Here is a 19206-nt window from a genome sequence, read left to right on the forward strand (position 1 = left end):
TACATCTACATGCTACACAAACATACATTTCTCTAGATAAGCATTTTGTCACATATCACCATCCTGAAATAGTACAAAATTTTAAAAAAATGAAACATCACAAAACTGTTGCATATTCCTTTTCCCCACTCGTTAGCAGGTAGCACTTTTTAAAAAAGAGAAAGCAATGAAAAACCAGAAATTTTGCAACCAGTGTTTGACTTCAACTCTTTACTTTCTTATCATCTTCTAGTATCACCCTGTCCTGGTACTGTTCTGGATCTTGTCTCTGAGCTTGAATATGCTGAGGAACAACCCGTTCCCCCAAGAAGTGGTAAGCAGGGCTCTTGCACAGGCTGGAGGACAAGAGAGGGTGAGGTAGGTGGTACCATGCGTCTGAGAATGGGTGTTGCTGCTCTGTGGCTGCCAAATATTCCAATATTCCTCCAGTTCCCAAGCCAGTGCGGAACCTTGGTCCTAAATGCTCATTTCCCTGCTGTCCTGCTCAAGCGCTGCCAAAACCCGAGGTTGCACCATGTGGACCCGTAAACTCAGACTTCACGCTTTGGGGACGTGGTCCCGCTGAGTTGGTGAACCTCTAATAACGATGGGAATATGGAGGATACTTAGGATATGGGGGAGGACAATCTTGACGGTCACAAAGGAACAATTTGTAAACTGCACAGGCAAGAGCAGGTAGCTTCCAGGATAACAATCACCTCATTGATGCCACAGGAATCTGGACTGTACGACTCACAATAATCAGAGAAAGAGTTAAAGCTGTGATTTCCCCCAGGCTCTCTCACCTTCTTCTGGCCAAGTTCCGTGTAATCTAAGTTCTACCCCAAGATACAGGAACCTCTTAGTTCCTCTTGGGAACAGGCTTCAGAGGATTCATAGTTTTTCCAGCTCGGCGTAGTTTTTTCCAATTTGCACTCGATATCTGTGCTGGCCTTACATTCCCCTGTGCACTGTAACCAACCCACCCTCTGTTCTGACACTGTATGAATTTGGGGGCATAAGCATCCCGTCCAGCTATGCCTCCAACATGTCTCCCTGTGGGGCTGGAGCCAACCCACAGGAAGTGGTAGAACCATCCTAGTGGACGGTCAGAGCTTTTACATCCCACAGCGGTATTCTGTCCAGGTTGTTCCAGCCCCAGGCAGGGTCGCAATCAGCAAACAAGACAGGAGGTTGAGGAGAGGGCAGGGTCTGATCACTTCTGGCCCACCGTTCTTGGCGGTGCTCAGTGACAATGGCAAATAAAGGCAGTGGAGGAGACTGGTATGAGTTACGTCACGCTCATGGTCTTTTATTTTATGTGCATCTTCTACCTTTTAATTTTTCATTAGTCTTTGTCAGTGACTCTTAATGAAGCTATTTTGGAGTTTTGAAGCCCTTTGGAGGCTTCTGCATGACAACTAAATCAGGAAACCTATTGTTTGTTTGATTGGAGAGCCCTTGCTTTCAAGTGCATTTCTTAAGTGACCTTGTCTTAAACCATTCCTCTTAATAGCCGTTATACTTCTAGGTCATCTTAGCCTGGGACCACAGCTCTTAGACGTAAACAAGCAAGTATGCTGAAAGTGTGCTCAGCTCGTGGGGACCTCAGGACCCCATTTCTTCAGCAGAGCCTTGGGTCTCTCGGAGCCAAGTTAATATTATACTTAAGAGGCATGTGCCACTGGGTTGAGAATTCGTGTGGTTTTACAGTGCACCTCATTACACAGAAATTTTCTTTAGGCTGATGCGTGAGCTAGTGTCAACCTAACCCATTCTGTGATCAGCGTGTTCCAACACAAGAGTCTTGGAGCTAGGTGGTGAGTGCCCTAACAGCTTTGAAGTGCTCGGTCTATGCCCACCAGTGTTGCAGCTTTTTGGCTTCTGCAATTCCCACCAGAAATAGCCTTTCCTTCCTGTTAACACCCCAGCAACAACCAAAGAGTTGTTACTGCGGACTGGCCCAGAGGAGGCCTTGCGTGCACCACTAGCCATTCTCGTATGGACCTGGGGACTGGCGAAAGGACTGAACCAGCACGTCCCCAAAGAATGCGGACTGTGGACTGGGATTCCGGTCAAATGGGCCACTGTGGGCTGAACTCCCAACCCAACATGGAATCCAGGGACTGAGCCAAGAGCTCAGAATTGGGACTGTCTGCTGACTCAAGCTGACCTGCCCTGGGCTGGAAAGTCAGGTACATCAGTGGCTCCTTGCAAAGCGAACAGAGCTCTGAACTGAGGAGAACTTACCCCCAGCCCTTGGAAATGGCAAGAAAGGCAGAGAACTAAAGGGGTTTGTGCCTGCCAACTCCTGTGTTTCTTGTTGTCCCCAAAGTTGTCAAAGGTTTCCTCCAGATCCCATTGCTGCCACAAAATCTGTTAAAAAACGAAATTTGCCTGAGTAAGCTTTAAAGATCTTATAAGTGTATTCAGTGATTCATGAATCAAACAACATCCTATCCAGCAGATGGAAGGGGGCTCTGAGATGCTATGCAAACTGAAAGGTTTTTATAGGAGGGAGGGAGCAGGACAAGGAAGTTTTACCAGGACCAGGAAGTTATTCCTTCCTTCGGGGGGAAGTAGGCGTCTTTTATTTTTAAATTTTTTAAAATTTCTTTGGACTTGTGTGTTTCTAGTTTGTTCCTTCATTTGTACAGTATTTCTCTACCTTTTCATTTTTTTAAATTTGTTGTGTTTGAGGTCTCCGTTACCCAGGCTTCAAGGTTGAATTCTTTCTCCCTTTTGGCTTCTGCCCTCCTAAGGTTGGTCCCGCGGTTTGTGTAAGCTTCGTGTAGGGTGAGATTTGTGCTGAGTTTTGTTTTGTTTTTTTCCTCTGATGGGCAGGCTGAGTGAGGTGGTCATCTTGTCTGCTGATGACTGGGTTTGTACTTTTTCTTGTCTTTTATTTGGATGAGGCGTCCTGCACGGGACGCTGCTGGTAGTCAGGTGATGCTTGGTCTTGTATAGAAGTGGTTGCCTTTGTGAGTGTCTCTCTGTCTGATACTCCCTAGGGTTAGGAGTTCTTTGGTAGTCTAGAGTCTTGGAGTCAGCGCTCCCAATCCGAAAGCTCAGGGCTTGATCTTGGGCCAGTAACAGAGATTTCACAGATGGTTTATTATGGCATTAAATGTTATTAATACAAATACCCAGAAACGAGAAACCAAAGGTGAACACCAGACAAATGGCAGTGACAAAATCAGGCAAATAATAATTAAAATAATGGAATACACACATATGCATATACAGCCATAAGCAAATCAAAACAATCCAACAAAAATAAAGTACAATAGATTGACCCAGTGGACAAAGGAAACCAAAAATGATATATACCAGTTAAGAACAAAACTGAAAAAAAAAAAAAAAAAAGAACAAAACTAAAGCACAAACTAGAAAACAAAACTAAAGTAAGGTGCCAACTGGGGAATAAAGCAATGAAACAAAGCTAACAAATATGGTGAGAAAAAGAAAGGAAAGGAAGAATAGAAATGCAAAGTTAAATAGAGGTAGATAAAGAAGACATACATATTAAAGATTAACTGCAAGGGAGAAAGAACAGTAGGAAGAGCAAACGAATAAATGTAGAAAAATAATAATAGATTTAAAAAATTTTTTAATTAAAATTAAAATAAGAGAAAAAGTAGGGGGAAAAAAAAGGAAAATCCCACAGAACTGCAAAAGGCCAACATAGAAGCAGAGATTTATAACAGCAATAAAAAGTGCGATTGAAAACAAAACTCAAAAGCTTAATTAGAGTTCATAGTGCTAATAAAGTCAACAAAAGTATGATAACACATCGTGGAAAATACAGAACACAGTTTCATATGGTTACACTATATGTTGTAAATATTTTTATGATATTTATTTATTTGGCTGCATCAGGATTATTAGTTCTTTATTACTAGTTGTCTCTAGTTGTGTGTGGTCACAGTAGTTGTGTGTGGTCTCAGTAGTTGTGGTGTGTGACTCAGTAGTTGTGGTGTGTGGTTTCAGTTGTGATGTGTGGTCTCAGTAGTAGTGATGTGTGGTCTCAATTGTGGTGTGTGGCCTCAATAGTTGTGATGTGTGGTCTCAGTAGTTGTGATGTGTGACTCAGTAGTTGGGGTGTGTGGGCCCAGTAGTTGTGGTACATGGGCTTCGTTGCTCCACAGCATGCGGAATCTTAGTTCCCTGACCGGGGATGGAACCTGAGTCCCTTGCATTGCAAGGCAGATTCTTAACCATTGGACCACCAGGAAAGTCTCTCCAATTGTTTTTTAAGGAGATTGAATAAGATTTCCAGTTGGAGTTTCATTACCAAACTCTCAAAAAATAACAAAATGAACAGAAAAGTAGAAGAGTATAGTAGACTTGGAAAGCACTATGAACCAATTCAACAAAATTAAGATTTATACAATTTTCACACAACAGCAGGATACAAATTCTATTTCATTGATTTCCAATATAAATCCACAGTGAAAAGAGAACAGACCCTGTATGATTTCTGTATCTTTAGACCGTGAGCTGTTTGCACCTTGTTTTATGTCCCAGTGTCTCAGGCTTCCCTGGCGGCTCAGCTGGTAAAGAATCTGCCTGCAATGTGGGAGACCTGGGTTGGATCCCTGGGTTGGGAAGATCCCCTGGAGAAGGGAAAGGCCACCCACTCCAGGATTCTGGCCTGCAGAATTCCGTGGACTGTATAGGCCATGGGGTCACAGAGAGTCAGACACGACTGAGCGACTTTCACTTCACTTATGCCCAAGTCTCTCCTGGTTTATAGTCCATGGGAGCTAGTGAAAGTGTGAAAGTGTTAGACTCTATGACCCCATGGACTGTAGCCTGCTAGGATCCTCTGACCATAGAATTCTCCAGGTAAGAATATTGGAGTGGGCAGCCATCCCCTTTTCCAAGGAATCTTCCCAACCCAGGGATCGAACCTGAATCTCCTGCATCACAGGCAGACTCTTTGCCTTCTGAGCCCCCTGGGGAGTAGAGAAGGCTTCTGTCAGGCAGGTTCGCCAGTGCTAACTAGATCATTCCTGACTGGGTTAAGATTCTATTCCTGGATGTGACCGAGACTGTAATTGTTATATATTAAGTCTCAATTTGGTGACATGGAGTGTCACATAAGTGACTCCACTTGGGTCCTGTTGTCTCTTTTATAAACACAAATTATCTTAAACTCAGTGGCCAAAATCAATACCAGTTGATTATCTGACTGTTCTGGAGGTTAGGATTCCGATGCCAGTCTCCCTAGACTGATACCGGTGTGTTGGCAGAGCTGCGCTTCTTCCCGATGATACAGGGGAATTCATCCCCTTACCTTCCCCACATTCATCCCCTTACCTTTCCCCTTTCCCCTCTCTAGAAGCTCCCCAGTGCCTCCTTCCTGGAAGAAGAAGGCCTTCTTCCTTCATCCTCAAGGTCAGCAATGTTGTATCTCTGTGATGTGATTCTTAGGTTCTTTTAAGAACTTGTGTGATTAGGTTGGACCCATCTGGTGCCTCAGAGGTAAAGAATCCATCTGCAAATGCAGGAAATGTGGGTTCCCTCCCTGGGTTGGGAAGATCCCCTGGAGAAGGGAATGGCAACCCACTCCAGTGTTCTTGCCTGGAGAATCCCATGGACCGAGGAGCTTCGCAGGCTACAGTTCATAGGGTTGCAAAGAGGCAGACATGACGGAAACAACCGAGTACGCAGGCACCCAAATAATCTTAAAAAAAAAACTCTTTATCTCAAAATCTTTAACTAAATCACATCTGCAGAAGTTCCTTTGCCTCGTAACTTGTTCACGGGGACCAGGGGTTGGGATATGGACACTGTGCAGTGGGCACTGCTCTTTCTACCACGGGGCTTCACTGTTGCTTAACAGAACCGCCCAGACGTCCCCTTCAAGGTCTGCCCCACCACTAACAAGTGATAGGTCACAGTTTAATATACCCATCTGACAGATGAGAAGAGTGAGGCCCTGGGAGGTAGGGGGCGTTTATTAAGTGCCTACTGCATGCCATGCCCTGTTCTAAGAGCCTCACATGGCTTGTGTTCTTTGATTCTCCGAACAACCAGAGAAAAGCGAAAGTGTCAGTTGCTCAGTCGTGTCTGACTCTTTGCGACCCCACAGACTGTAGTCCACCAGGCTCCTCTGTCCATGGGATTCTCCAGGCAAGAATACTGGAGTGGGTTGCAGAGAGGGAGGTGTTATTGTTGCACATTCAATAGGACTGAGGACTCTGCAATTATAAGGGACAAGAAACCCAACATAAACTGTCTTTGGCCAAAGATGGTGATTAGAAACCCCAAGGCCAATCTTCAGGCCCAGCTGGATCCAGGCGTTCAAAGGATGCTATCGAGAACCTCTCTCTCTTCGTCTCCTTTGGCTTCTTTCTCAATCACGTTGTCCTTTCATGGAGGCAAAATCATCAGGAGCAGCTCTGAGCAGAAACTGTAATCTCTCTGAAATCCCTGGGGAAAGAGACCTTCTGGTTCTCAACTTCCAACAGAAGCCCTGGCATTGAGTCTGACTGAGCCCTTGGGGGTCTGGTATCCATATCTGAACACCCCAAGGAATATATCCAGGGACATGTCCTGGGAATATGCTCACAGGCTAGGTCTGAAATACATGCCCAACCTGAAGGCTGGAGGCCAAGGTCAACTTTACCCAGCACAGGGCCTGGGTGTGCAGGGGCCTTTCCCCAGGGACAGCAGCTGCTGTTTCAGAAGTAATGACGCGTGTGTGTGAACGAGGTAAAACCCCAGTGCCAGGGAAAATGCTCGTTGTCATTATACCCATTTTATAGGAGTAGAAACTGAGGCACAGAGTGGTTCAATAAAATACCCTACATCACGTAGCTGGTAAGTGGCCATGCCTGGACTCAAACCCAGACCCCTCCCACTGCATGTGGCAGTTCCAGAAATCAAGGCAGGGCCCCTCCACACGTGGGTCTCTCTTCCCCTCTCTCCAAACCCCCAGACTCCATCAAAAGACACGTTTTAGTTGTAAGCTACCCCACGGTCAGGCTGGGATATTGCTGTCTGTGCCCTGACATGCAAGACCCAGAGGTCCGTCCTTGTCTGCAGAGGCACCTCTAAGGTGGAGGAAAGAGGTGCTCAGGCATCCGACCACCAGCCCTTTTCAAGTCCTCAACTGTGATGGCCGATCCCACGGGGGCGCCGTACCATCTTATCAGAATGCCAAACAGAAGACACAGCTTCGTGGCAAAGGAGCCAACTTGGCCAAACCATCTTTCCAAGGAAAGGGCGGCGGACGAGGAGACAAAGAGGATGTTTGTAAAAGAGATGAGTTTCCTGGGAGATGTAAGAAACAGCTGAGAGGAAATAAACTGAACCATGGGGCAGTTCCTGGAACTGAGGCCAGAAGCTGGCAGGACCAGGGCCCCTTCCCAGAGGGCGAGGAAGTTCATGAGGCCAAATGAGCAGAATCAGCTGGACCCTCAGTGCACGTGGTGAACCTGGGAAAGCTGCCCGCCAGCCCCAGGGGTGACAAGACCGAGAATGCAGCCCAGCAGAGGAGACAAGGGGCAAAGAGTGGGCATTTACCAAGGGCTTTCTGTGTGCTGAGCCCTTCACTGATGCGGCGCTTGGTCTTCCTCCTCACCCTTCTGAACAAGCACATCCATGTATCTGGTTTTTACAGAGAGGGATCTGAGGCTCAGAGAGGTAAAGCAGCTTGATCAAGAGCACACAGCCATCAAATGGCAGAGCTGGGTTCAAGCCCAGGCCTGTCTGACCCTGAAGTCAGTGCTCTTCCCTCCCATGATGTACGTTCTGAGAGGGTACGTGGACATCCCGGGAACATTTCTAACTCCCTGTTTCTGGAAAGCCCTTTGAGAAGCAGAGTCCCGGGCTGGATGGACCAGGTGATGGTACCCAGTGACCAGTCTCAAGTTCTTAGAAGCACAAAATGGAGAGCGGTTAAGGGGAGGAGTGGGTGTAGATGGGCAGAGGCCCGGGGAGGTGGGCATGAAGATCTTCCAGGTACGTGGAAGGAAGGCAGAATGGTGTGGCAAGATGGTGAGACCAGATGGTAGACAGCCACTGCCCCGTGTCCCTAAAGGGCCTTCCACCACGACTCCAGCTACTTTCCTTGGAAACCCCAAACTTTCCTGTGTCCAGAAATAAAAGGAAGGCCTTTAGGACACAGCTGCTCTGCCAACTTCTGGCTGTTGTGTTCTATTGAAGTAGAGTTGATTTATAATGTTGTGTTAATTTCTGCTCTACAGCAAAGTGATTCATATATATATATTCTTTTCATATTCTTTCTATTATGGTTTATCATGGGGTATTGAATATATTTAACATGAGTTAGACCATGTTGTTTGAATATATTTAACATGAGTTAGACCATGTTGTTTGAATATATTTAACATGAGTTAGACCATGTTGTTTGTTGTTGTTTAGTTGCTCAGCCATGTCCAACTCTTTGCGACTCCATGGACTACAGCACGCCAGGCTTCCCTGTCCTTCATTATCTCCTGGAGTTTGCTCAAACTCACATCCATTGAGTCTGATGCTACCCAACCATCTCATCCTCTGCCGTCCCCTTCTCCTCCTGCCCTCAATCTTCCCAGCAACAGGGTCTTTTCCAATGAGTCAGCTCTTCGCATCAGTTGGCCAGAGTATTGGAACTTCACCTTCAGCATCAGTCTTTCCAGTGAGTATTTAGGGTTGATTTCCTTTAGGATTGACTAGTTTGATCTCATTGCTGTCCAAGGGACTCTCAAAAGTCTTCTCCAGCGCCACAGTTCAAAGGCATCCATCCAATATACAATATCCTGTATATAATAGTTTGCACCACTAAGTGTTTCCTTATACTGCTCATTCTTAGATGCATAGATATTGGTTCTCACTCTGCCCTGATCGCTAAAACATGTTGATTCTGCAGTAGGTAGGGCACACACATTTATGGTACTATGTAGCCTTTCTCATGCAGCTAAGAAATAGTTACTGTTTGTTTGTTGCTGATTGTGTGAATTCACAAAAGCCCAGAGCGACCAGTGTCTCACTCCTACAATAGTTGCTCTTGGGGGTCCCACATCAGGACGTCTCCCCCACCAGGGCAGCCTGCCCACCCTCCCGCATGCTGCCCACCCTCCCGCATGCTGGCTGCCAAGAACTCACAGCCACCCCTCCTTCTGCAGAGAATCACCCTCTGTTGACCAGAGCCTCCCCAGGCGGTCCTCTCAAGAGCACCCCACAGTCAGTGCTGACCTGGGCGGGGGGTGCATCCGGAGTGGGTAACAGCGTTGTGATGTGATCAACCCCCAGGCCCCCAGCGGATCAGGGGGACCTTACCTGTGGCCACCTCCCCGCTCGGCTCCCCCTTCCCTGTCCTGCTTCCTTCACCCCCTTACAGGTTTTTCCTAAGAGTCCTTCCTCAGTAAATCACCCAGTGCCCTCAGATACCACCACCCTATTTTACAGGATAGGAAACTGAGGCTTAAGCAGGATGGTGCCTCCACCCCAGCTTAGTCTGTCCCCAAAGTTCAAGTCCTTTCTGCTCCTTCATCCTGCCTGGACAGCGGACAGATGAGGCGCAGAAAGCCCAGGTCCCGCAGGCATGGGGGCGTTTTCCTCCTCCAGCTGCAGCGGCCCCGTCGCCCTCCCCCGCACTGAGTCATCGCCTCCCGGCGCGGAGAGTGCTAAGGACTCAGGAGCAGGGCTGGGCAGGCAGCAGGCGCTCCAGATGAGATTTCTCAGAAGGCGCAGCCCATCGCGGCTCAGGGAGGCAGGGGCTGAGGGGGAGCCCCCCCCGTTCCTGGTCACCCCAGGACTGGAGGCAGGGAGACCCAGAGGCTGCTGTCGCTCCAGGTGAGCCTCTCCCCGGGGACAAGCCCTCCAAAGTGTCTCAGGGAGGAGGGGCTGATGGCAAAGCCCAGATGCGAGGAGCTTGGCTGACTCAGCCGCCAAAGCTGTGCGCGAGGGAACACGAGGCGGACAGTGTCCCCGGAACACATGGCAGGGGCCGAGCCCCACACCTCTGCACGTCCCCAGGACCCGGAACATCAGAGCCCTGTGTTCCAGCCTCTTTCAATTTGGCTCCAGAAACGCCCTCCTTCCAGTCCCGACTGCTGCTTCAGTTAAATGAGTTGAAACACCTTTTTCATTCTTTTCATTGAAGTGAAATTTACATACACCAAAGTGCAGAAGCCTTGGGTGTCCCAGGAAGTGAATTTGGATAAATGCGTGCACCTGTGTCATGAACACAGTTCTCCGCATATGGAATGTTCCCATCACTCCAGGAGGGAGGTGTGTGTGTGTGTGTGTGTGTGTGTGTGTGTGTGTGTTCCTTTTCTAGTTAATCCCCGTAGGCAATCACTGTTCTGATTTCTATCACGGGGAATTAGATGTACCTGCTTTCAACCATCATATAAATGGAATCACACAGTCTGTACTTTTGGGGTCTGGCCTCTTTCACTCAACACGGTGTCTGTGAAATTGGTCCACGCTAGGCAGGCAGCAGTCGTGACTCCTGTCTGTCACTGAGTGATGTCCCATTGTGTGAATATGCCGCAATTATTCCTCCATTGTCCTGTTGAGGGCCGTTTGCATTCTTTCTATTCTTGGCTATTGAATAAGACTGCTGTGGACCTTCTCGAGTAAGTCTGTGGACATGTGTTTTCATGTCTCGTGGGTTAATAACCAGGGGTGGGATTGGTGGGTCATGGAATAGGTGTTGCTCACTTGACAAGAAATGAGCAAACTGTTCTCTAAAGTGGGCATGTCATTCTACACTCCCACCGGCAGTACTTGACATTTTGAGCTGCTTTATAGCCTCCAAGACATTTGGCTTTTCAGGGCTTTTAACTTTAGAAATGGTATTTCTCTGATAACTTACGAAGTCAAGCACTTCTGCACACGCTCATTGGCCATTCTCGTATATTATTCTGTGAAGCAACTATTCAAGTCTTTTGCCTATTTAAAAGAAGTACTGATTATTTTAATTTTGTTAACTATTTTTCCATTTATAAACAGAAATATTCTGCCTATCACTCTTTCTCAGAGAGGAATAATTAGAAATGAACTCACTTGTGCTGTTGAGATACACATAGGTGTTCTAAGGTCCCTTCTTCTGTAGCAAAGTTCCCTTTTTCCATACTGCTGCTCCTTTGCTAGAGGATGTCCAGCTATTGAGAGATGGAACGTCTCAGGAGATTCTCTGGCAGTGAGGGTGGAGGTCATGATGCATCCTTGGTTGGTACTATGACATCTTAAATCCTTGTAGAGAATACTGGATTCCACATTTTCTATGCACTTCTTCCTAGCTCATTAGTTGCATACATTAATATTAGGTTAATCAAATTTATAAAAATTGAATGAGCCATATTCTGTTGTTGTTGTTCAGTCGCTCAGCCATGTCTGACTCTTTGCAACCCCATGAACGGCAGCACGCCAGACTTCCCTGTCCCCCACTGTCTCCTGAAGTTTGCTCAAACTCATGTCCATTGAGTTGGTGATGCTGTCCAACCATTTTATCCTCTGTCACCCACTTCTCCTGTCCTTAATCTTTCCCAGCATCAGGGTCTTTTCCAATGAGTCAGCTCTTCGGATCAGGTGGCCAAAGTATTGGAGCTTCAGCTTCAGCATCAGTCCTTCCAATAAAGCATACAATCTATGTTTTCAGTGTATTCACAAGGCTGTGCAGTTATCCCCACAGTTTAATTACAGAATGTTTTCATCATCCAAGAGGAAACATGTACCCATTAGCAGTCATTCCCAATTCCCCTCTGCCCACAGCTCCTGGCAACTATTCATCTACTTTTGCACTCTAAATTTGCATATCTTGAAACATATGTGTGTATGTGTATATACACATATACATTCAATCTGTGACATTTTTGATCTGGCCTCTTCTACTTGGCGTAGTATTTTCAAGGTTTATCCATGTTGAGCCTTTGTAAGTCCTTCGTTCCTTCTTATGGATATCTTTTTATGTGGATATACCACACTTTGGTTATTGATTCATCAGTTGGTGAACATTTGGGTTGTTTCTACTCTTTGGCTTTTTAAAATAATGCTGTTTTGAACATTTGTGTACAGGATTTTGTGTGAACATATGTTTTTCAGTTCTCTTGGGCATCTACCCTAGGAGTGAAATCTTTGGGTCATAGGGTAATTCCGTGTTTACCGTTTGGAGGAACTGCCAGTTGTTCTCTTTAGCAGCTGCACCATTTCCATTCCCAGTAGAAATGTATAAGAGCTACAGGGTCTCTACATCCCTGCCAACACTTATTATTGCTGGGTTTTCCTCTTTTATTATAGTCATCATGATGCATGTGGAATGATATCTCATTGAGGCTCTGATTTTCACTTCCCAAATGTTGAGCATTGTTTCACGTGCTAATTTGTCACTTGTATATTTCTCTTTGGGGAAATGTCTATTCCATCCATCCATTTTTAAACTTGGTTGCCTGTCTTTTATTGTTGACCTCCAAGAGTTTTATGCATATCAAACATTTGTCACTTTGATTTGTAAATACTTTACCCCTTTCTGTGGATTGTCTTCTTACTTCTTGATGGTGTCCTTGGAAGCACAAGTGTTTAATGTTGATAAAGTCCAATTTATTTTGTCTTTTGTTGCTTGTGCTGTTTTTGTATTCTACCTAAGAAACTATGGTCTCATCCAAGGTCACTAAAACGAACACCAATTTTTCCTCTACGAGTTTTCTAGTTTAAGCTCGTACACTTGGGTCTGTGATTCATTTTGCATGTGGATATCCAGTTCTCCTAGTACGTTTTGTTGAAAAGACTATTCTTTTCCTGTTGAATTGCCTTGGCACCCTGTCAGAAATCAATTGATCATAAAGGCAGATGCTTATTTTGGACTTTCAGTTCTAGTCTAAGTGTCTGTCTATCCTTACACCAGCACCACTGTCTTTATTACTTGACAGGTTTGAAGCCAGTTTTGAAATTAGGAAGTATGATTCTTCCCAACTTCACTATTCTCTTCCAAAATCATTTTGACTCTTCTGGGTCTCTTCCATTTGCATTTGCGTTTTAGGATCAGCTTGTCAGTTTCTGTCCAAAAAAGGGCAGCTTCAATTTTGAGAGGGAATGCAATGAATCTATACATAAATTTGGGCAGTGTTGCCATCTTAACAGTAGTAAATCTCCCAGTCCATGAACACAAATGTCTTTCCATTTATACAGGTCTTCAGTTGCTTTCAAAGATGCTTTGTAGTTTTCAGTGTAAAAGTCTTTCACCTCTTTTGTTAAATTTATTCCTAAATATTTTAGTCTTTCAGCTGTAAATGGAAATGCTTTCTCAGTCTTACTTTGGGACCATTCATTGCTAGTCCATAGAAACACAGTTGACTTTTATGTACTGACTTTATGTCCTACCACCTTCCTAAACTTAATTATTGACTCTAATGATTGCTTCCTTCTTTCTTTCCTTCCTTCCTCTTTTCTTCTGCTTAGCTTTGGTTCAATTGGTTCTTCTTTCTCTACTTTCTTAAGATATAAAGTTAGGTTATTGATTTGAGACCTTTCTCCCTTTTTCTGTAGGTATTTACAGCTATGATGAGTTCTGATTTTATTCTACTGTGGTCGGAGGATATGCCTTATATGATTTTCAATCTTTTAAAATGTATAAAGACTTGTTTTAAGGCCTACTGTGATCTAACTAGGTGTTGAGTTTTGAGATTTCAAAGAAAAATAGGTTTAAAAGAGATGGTAAGATATATTATGAAAACCATAATCAAAACAGACCTTGAGTGGCTCTGCTAACATGAGAGAAAAATAGACTTTAGAAAAAAAACTATTAGTAGAGACAAAGATCCCTGGGTCGGGAAGATCTCCTGGAGGAGGAAATAGCAACCCACTCCAGTATTCTTGCCTGGAAAATTCCATGGTCAGAGGGGCCTGGCAGGCTCCAGTTCATAGGGTTGCAGAGAGCTGGACACGGCTGAGTATGTAGAGACAAAGAAGGATATTTTATGATAAAGGGTCAATGCATCAAGAAGATACAATGATTATAAACATGTATGTTCCTAACAAGAGCGTCCCAAAATACATGAAATAGAAACGGACAGAACAGAAGGAAGAAATAGACACACAATAATGTCAGACACTTCAATATCACACTTTCAGTAACTTACATTTAGCTGATAACAAATGACATGAAGCATCTTTTCATGTCCTTATTTAACTTGTCTTAAGGCTCTGCGCCGGCTCTTGTCACTGCTTGGGGGAACTCTTCCTAGTATCTTCATCGCTCACTCCATCACTGCCTCGGGACTTCATTTAGATGGATCTTCTCTGTAAGGCCTCCTCTATAAACAGTCTAAATTTCATCACCCCTTCATAACCATTCCCATTTCCTACCTTTTCTTTTCCTTAAATCTTTATCACCTCTCACAAACATACGATGCCCTGGAACTGCATTTATCCTCTTGAATTTCTATTATCTCCTCACTAACCAGCTCTGAAAACAATCCCAAGGCAGTGTGTTATTATTACCATCATCATCACCACTCACTGTTCAGACCTGGTTTATGACCTGGGCTCATGGTGCTGTAGTTATTCACATATCTGTTTCCTTCATGAGACAGGGTGCTCTTCAAGGGCTGGGTGGGGGGCCAGAGCTGACTGAGCCAAGTGCTCCCCGGCACCCAGGACAGGGTGTATCAGAGCCAAGGACCCTCTGAGTGTTTGCTGCGGGAAGCCAGGGGACCCTGTTCTGGTACCAGGTATGGGCCATGAGTCAGACAGCCAGACCAAAATGAAAAAGGAAGATGAAAGTTCTCTGTGAACCTCTGGAACTGACAGGCAGAATCAGGGCAGAGAGAAGGCTCGGATGGTTCCCCGGGCTGACTGGTGGAGTGCCAAGCCCAGAAGTCAGGACTGCTGGGGAGCGTAGCACAGAGCCGCAGAGTCTGGGATGCAAGCAGAGCGGGTTCCAGTCCAGTTCTAACACCATCTGTGTGACTTTAGACAAGCCCTTCATCTCCATGAGCCGTGCTCATCTGTAAAGTGGGCACAACAATACTTATCTTAGAGAGCGGTCATGTGCAGACCAGGGTCCCATTATGGCACCTGACAGAAAGCTGATGCTGAACAGATGACTATAAAATGTAAGTCACTCAGCCACGTCCAGACTCTGCAACCCCCTGGACTGTGGCCCGCCAGACTCCGCTATCCATGGGCTTTCTCAGGCAAGAATACTGCAGTGGGTTGCCATTCCCTTCTCCAGGGACTCTTCCCAACCCAGGGATCAAACCTGGGTCTCCAGGAGAAGAGAATGGCTACCCACTCCAGTATACTTGCTTGGAAAATCCTATGGACAGAGGAGCCTAGAGGGCCACAGTCCAGGGGGTCACAAAGAATCAGACATGACTGAGCAACTAACACTTTCAGGTGACTTAATAACAGGTAAAGTTTACTGAGTCCTTCTGCGGTGGCAGGCATTGCAAACAACTCTTTATAAGCACACTCTCACTTAATTATCACAGTGTACTCCATCAAAGAGTATCAGTCCTATGTTATAGATGAGGAAAATCAGGCTTAAGAAAGCAATGTGACTTTACCCCGAGTGACCCAGCTAATTAGTTACAAAGCAGACTTAAAATACTAACCTGTCTGGCTCAGAATTTGTGCTCCTAACTGATGCTGTGCTATTCAGCAACAACTCTCCTTTCTGCCCCTCTTCCCACAGACTTTCCCAGGGATCTCCTCTTTCTCCCTGCCCCTCAAGGAGCAGGAGGCAACACTACAGAGAGATAAAAAACCTGGGACCTGAATATTAACAGCTCTGTTCACGGGCCAGCCCCGTCACTCACTGGCTGTGTGGCGTCGAGCAAGTCACTCGCCCGTTCTGAGCCTGTGTTTCTGTACTGGTCTCCCAGGGCGCTATAATGAGCTCCCACAAGCTCAGTGGCTTAGAACCACATCAGTTTGTTATCTCACCGTCTGTAGCTCAGGGATTTCCCTGGTGGCCCAGTGGTTAAGACTCCACTTTCTGCTACAGAGGACATGGGTTCGATCCCTGGTTGGGGAACTAAGATTCTGCCTGCCACTGGGCATGGCCAAAAAACAAATAAAAATTGATGCCAAAAAAAAAAAAATCCATGATGAGCAGTATGTAGCTCAGAAGTCCATGGAGCTCAGCTGGCCACTCTGCTTGGAGTCTCAAATAGAGGTGTTGGCTGACCCAGGCTCTTTCCTGAGTGCCCTGGGAAGGAACCTACTTCCAAGGAGAGTGAAGTTGTAGGCAGAATCCAGATCCTGTGAGTGTGGGACCAAGGGCCCTGTGTCCTTGCTAGTGGTCCACTGGGAGCAGGTCTCTGCTCCTGGGGGCTGCCCACATTCTTTCTTACGCAGGTCGAGTCTTTCTCAGGCTTTGGAAACCTCCAGCTTCTCCTGTGGCTCCTTCCTCATTCCAACCAGGGAAAGCCATCTGCTTTTAATGGTTCATGTGATTAGATTGAGTCCACCAGGGAAATCCAGGATAGTCTCCCTATTTGAGGATCTGTAAGTTTGATGACATCTGCAGAGTCCCTTTGCCATGTAACATAACACATTCACATCTTCATAATGGGATTAGGCCATTGACATCTCTGGTTGGGGTTAGGGTGTTGCATTCTGCCTATTGCACTTGCCTTTTGCTCGTCCATTCGACAAGGGTTTATTAGCTTCGTAGTACACACCCACCCCAGCTTCCCGCTGCCACCACCTGTATCGCCTGGTCAGAGGCTTTCTCCAGCTGCTGGAGGAACTTGGCAGAGCCCACGTGGAAGGACAGAAGTGCTGGGGAACGCACACCCACCCAGGAGCAGCCCTCAACCTATAGCTGACGGGAGCTGGCGTATAAGTAACCCAAGTCCATCACCCTGCGGAGGCAGTAACTTGGCATGTGTCTACACTTGCTCCCAGCAGGCTTTATCACCAGCTTCCCACAGTGGTCACTTCATTAATAAAGTGCACTTTCTGGGATGCCTGCCTTTCCACGCCTAACCCTACTCCTAACCTCAGATCTCCCCCAAACTATACTTCTGCTGGTATAGACAGACTATATTTCTTGTCTCAAGAAATGTTTCTGGGGTAACCAAGAAAAGCTCTTGTTATATGACTGGCATGTCCTCCAGGCACCGTTATTATCTCCATTTTACAGATGGTGAAACTGAGGCAGGGAGCAGATATGTAATTGGCCCACACAGCTAGCATCAGGCAGAATCAGGATCTGAACCCGGGCCATCGGGTTCCAGGACTCCTGCTCTTATAAACTAGAGCGTACTGACTTTCTCCTTGCCATAAACCAAGAGCAGTATTCCCTGACTCATAGTGTCACTGTGAGGATTAAAGGAGACTGTGCTCGTGAAGGCTTGCTTATCACACGGCACAATGAGCTCCCAATAAACGGCAGCTCAAACCAACAATAACAACACGACGAATCGTAATAATAGCAATTGCTCAAGCCCAACTCTGAGGACAAAGGGGGACCGGTCACTCTGCAGGCAGGTCCATTATCTGAGAGAGAATAAACAGCCTGGCTGAGTGCAGAGGAAGGTGGTGGGTGTTGTTATAGCAACTGATGAGCCTTTTTGTATCCTCAGAGCCAAGTGGGTGGCAGAACAGGGAAGGAAGAAGCTCTTCAAAGGAAGCCAGCAGGAAGCGAAGGGGGGCAGACCAAGGGAAACCCCCGCTCCCTGCCCCACCCTGGCCTGGCAGCTCTGACTTCCATACTTCAGGCAGGCTACTTCCCTGCTGAGGCTGGGGGCACAGAGATGCCCAAGGCCAGGCAGAGGGGGAAAGCCTGCGGAGCCACAGGCCTCAGGCCCTCAGCTTTGAGCAACCAGACAGCAAGCTTTGTGGACCAAAGAACACAGGACCCTCACTCAGGGTGGAGTAAGTGTTCCGAAGCACTATTCCAAGAAAAGAATCTGGCAGCTCTGCAGAGGGATCTATGTGACTCTCATGGACCCCACCCCAAGAGCTTGCTAATGGCATAACCACCCAAATGAAGAAACCAACTCATCTTTCCTCTCTCTCCCTCTCTCTGCCTGCTCTGGTACCGATTCATATCTATGCATTGTCTTCCAGCATCAGTTGTGTGATCTCATCCATCCACCTCTCCATCTATCTACTCACTGTCCATCCATATATACATACATGCATGCATCCAGCTGACTATTCACCCATTCATGCATATATAGATCTCTACTGCACACCAAGAACTGAGTTAGGCATGCAGTGCCTAACTTTAAACAAGAGACTCCTGATTCTGGCCCTTTCAAAGCTCAGGGTCTTATGAAAGAGACGAACAGACAGGAATATAGAGAGGAAAGCCATGATGTAGGTGGTAGACCAGTGCTTTCAAACTCGTGGCCTATGGAATGAATTCATTCCACAGATATATTCTGTTTGGCCTTCAGAGATTTTTTTGTGTGTGTGAAAAATAACATGTTTCATAAAATTTCTAATTTTCAGGCTCTCATGAAAAGTCAGGGGATCTGGCAACCCTGAACTGCCATTCTCACATGGTGACAATCACTAGAACCTAAAAGCAGAACTCCTCCAGCTCTCCCCAGCCCCGCAGCTCATCCTACATGTGGCCTGGCCCCGCCAGGCATTTCCATCAGCCTGCCTAGAGCAGAGTCAGGAGGATTCAACACAGCAAAAGAGATCTGAGCCTCAAAGGTCTGTCCTCAGAATAGCTAACAAGGCTGAGCTATGGTGAAAACCACAAGCCCTTGCTCTGATGGTGTCGTCGCCAGGGATGTGTAAGCTGGGGAGAGGTGAGGATGAAGGGTTCGGGGAACACCGTCGTAAGCACAGGCTCTGGGGACCATCAGCCCAAACCACCAGCTGCGTCCGGAACCCTCAGAAATGCGCATTGTCTCAGCCACGCCTCCACACAGGTGTCCCGGCCGCCACCCCTACTTCTCCAGCTGTTCCTGATTCAGGGCATTCTTCAAGCTCAATCTGCCCCCCAAGTTTGGTTGTGGGCTATCATAGTACCATGGACTCCTCTTATCAGGATTTGGATGAAGTAATTAACTAGGCAGTTTGTCCCTGAAGGTTTGTGCTTCTGTTTGGTTTCTTAAGGTTCAAGCAACAGAAACAGACTCAGGCTGATGTTAGCCAGAGGGAACTGGTGGGCTCAAAGCAGAGGCTGAGAACTTCATGAAGCCTCAAGGACCTGCCTGGGACCCACGCAGGATCCAAAGCAGTGTCAGAGGGCTGGATGCCAGGGCCTCAGGAGTCTGAGCAGAGGCATGCTGGTTGGTACACCAC

The 19206-nt window shown here is 46.5% G+C and overlaps 1 protein-coding gene across 1 annotated transcript in view; it reads left to right on the forward strand.

Annotated features, from left to right (window-relative positions):
• The first annotated feature begins 294 nt into the window (after positions 1–294).
• The window catches only part of HRH1 (histamine receptor H1), a 142674-nt gene continuing 123762 nt past the window's right edge, over positions 295–19206 (forward strand). The window contains exon 1 of the mRNA XM_043886459.1: positions 295–313. The gene's annotated coding sequence lies outside the window, so the exon portion shown is untranslated. The remainder of the gene's footprint in view (positions 314–19206) is intronic.

The sequence above is a fragment of the Cervus elaphus genome, chromosome 24 (genome assembly GCF_910594005.1).
Source record: "Cervus elaphus chromosome 24, mCerEla1.1, whole genome shotgun sequence".
In the NCBI taxonomy this organism is placed as follows: Eukaryota; Metazoa; Chordata; class Mammalia; order Artiodactyla; family Cervidae; genus Cervus; species Cervus elaphus.